We start from the raw sequence: 1,474 nt of genomic DNA, 5'->3' as shown, positions 1-1,474 counted from the left end.
TGAAAAGTAACTAAAAATCTTTTTATTGACATACACGTGTTTCGGTTTTCTACCATCATCAGTGTACATTAACCTCTAAATAAATAAATAATAAACAATTAAATACAGGGTGACTGGCTCTTGGTGTGAAAAAATAAATCTGGTAATAATATAGACTTAGGGCAGTAAGAAACTATTATTTAAAAATGTTCATCTAAAAAACCGTGTTTGTAGCGATTTTTTTCCTTTTTTTCAGAAAATGTATGTAATTATGTAAAAAACAGCATTGTACTCCAATGTTTACTTTGTAAATCATTTTTTTATTGGTGCTTTCTGAAAGTTCATAAAAGTTCAATTAAAAAAATACCATAATAAGCAATTCACATAACTTTATGTGATACTTATTACCAATAAAAGTAAAAAAATTGAAATTTCTTTTAAAATAAAAAAAAATGTAAACCAATATTCTGAGCAAATTTAAGTGAGATTCAATTGTCAAATTTCACAAAAACTTTTCCATTTAATAAGCTACATATTTAACATAAAAAAGTATTTATTTCTGTTTCAAATAGCTGGAGAAAAGTGAAGTTGAATGTGGAAAAACATTGAGGTTTGTAACAAACAAACGACACTAATACAAGTTGGTATTAAAGTTATAAATACACTAAAAACCACACATTTTATTATGATTACGAGTAAAATGGAGAAACATTTGTTGTTCAGCTAGTAATGACAAAAGAGAAAATCCTCAAACAGTTTTAAAATTTCACATATCATTTTCAAACTGCCTGCCTTGTTTCCTAATACATGCTTGCTCTTTACCTCATCGCTGTAACTGCAACTTTGAAAGATAAGGTTTTGGCGAAGTTTCTCAAATGCTGCTAATATTCTTCCTCTTAGTTCTGTTTCTGAGTTTACTGGCGTGGAGTATACTTCATCTTTCATGAATCCCCAGACAAAAAGGTCCATAGAGGTTAAGTCCAGAGACCTTGCCGGCCAAGCCACACACCCATCCCGTCCTAACCATGTTGGATAGTTCAATGTCAACCACTCACGTACCGCATTGCTGAAGTGGGGGGGGGGGCGCCGTCCTGTTGGTAAATTATCTCGTCTCTTTGAATGTTGTCAGTTCCATCTAAAAAACCTGGCAGGTTGTGCTGAAGGAACTGCAAGTAACTTTCTCCAGTTAAGCATTCTTCAAAAAAGTGTGGTCCTATCAGTTGGTCCCCTAACAGACCAGGCCAAACGTTAATTTTGAAACGTGTTTGAAATAATCTTTCCCTGGTAGCTTTAGGATTTTGTTCTGCCCATAAATGCAGATTGTGCGTATTAAAAATGCCTTCTCTGGTAAACAAAGACTCGTCGGCCCATAATATCTTCTTAAAAAAGTTATACTGCTCAATGTCACTGTTCAGTAGCCAGCGACAAAATTCAACTCTTGGAAGTTTATTTTTCTTTAAAATGTCACAAACCTTCCACTGGGACATACCAACTT

The sequence above is a fragment of the Homalodisca vitripennis genome, chromosome 6, assembly GCF_021130785.1.
Source record: "Homalodisca vitripennis isolate AUS2020 chromosome 6, UT_GWSS_2.1, whole genome shotgun sequence".
Taxonomy (NCBI): domain Eukaryota; kingdom Metazoa; phylum Arthropoda; class Insecta; order Hemiptera; family Cicadellidae; genus Homalodisca; species Homalodisca vitripennis.
Note: the sequence above shows the minus strand (reverse complement) of the source record.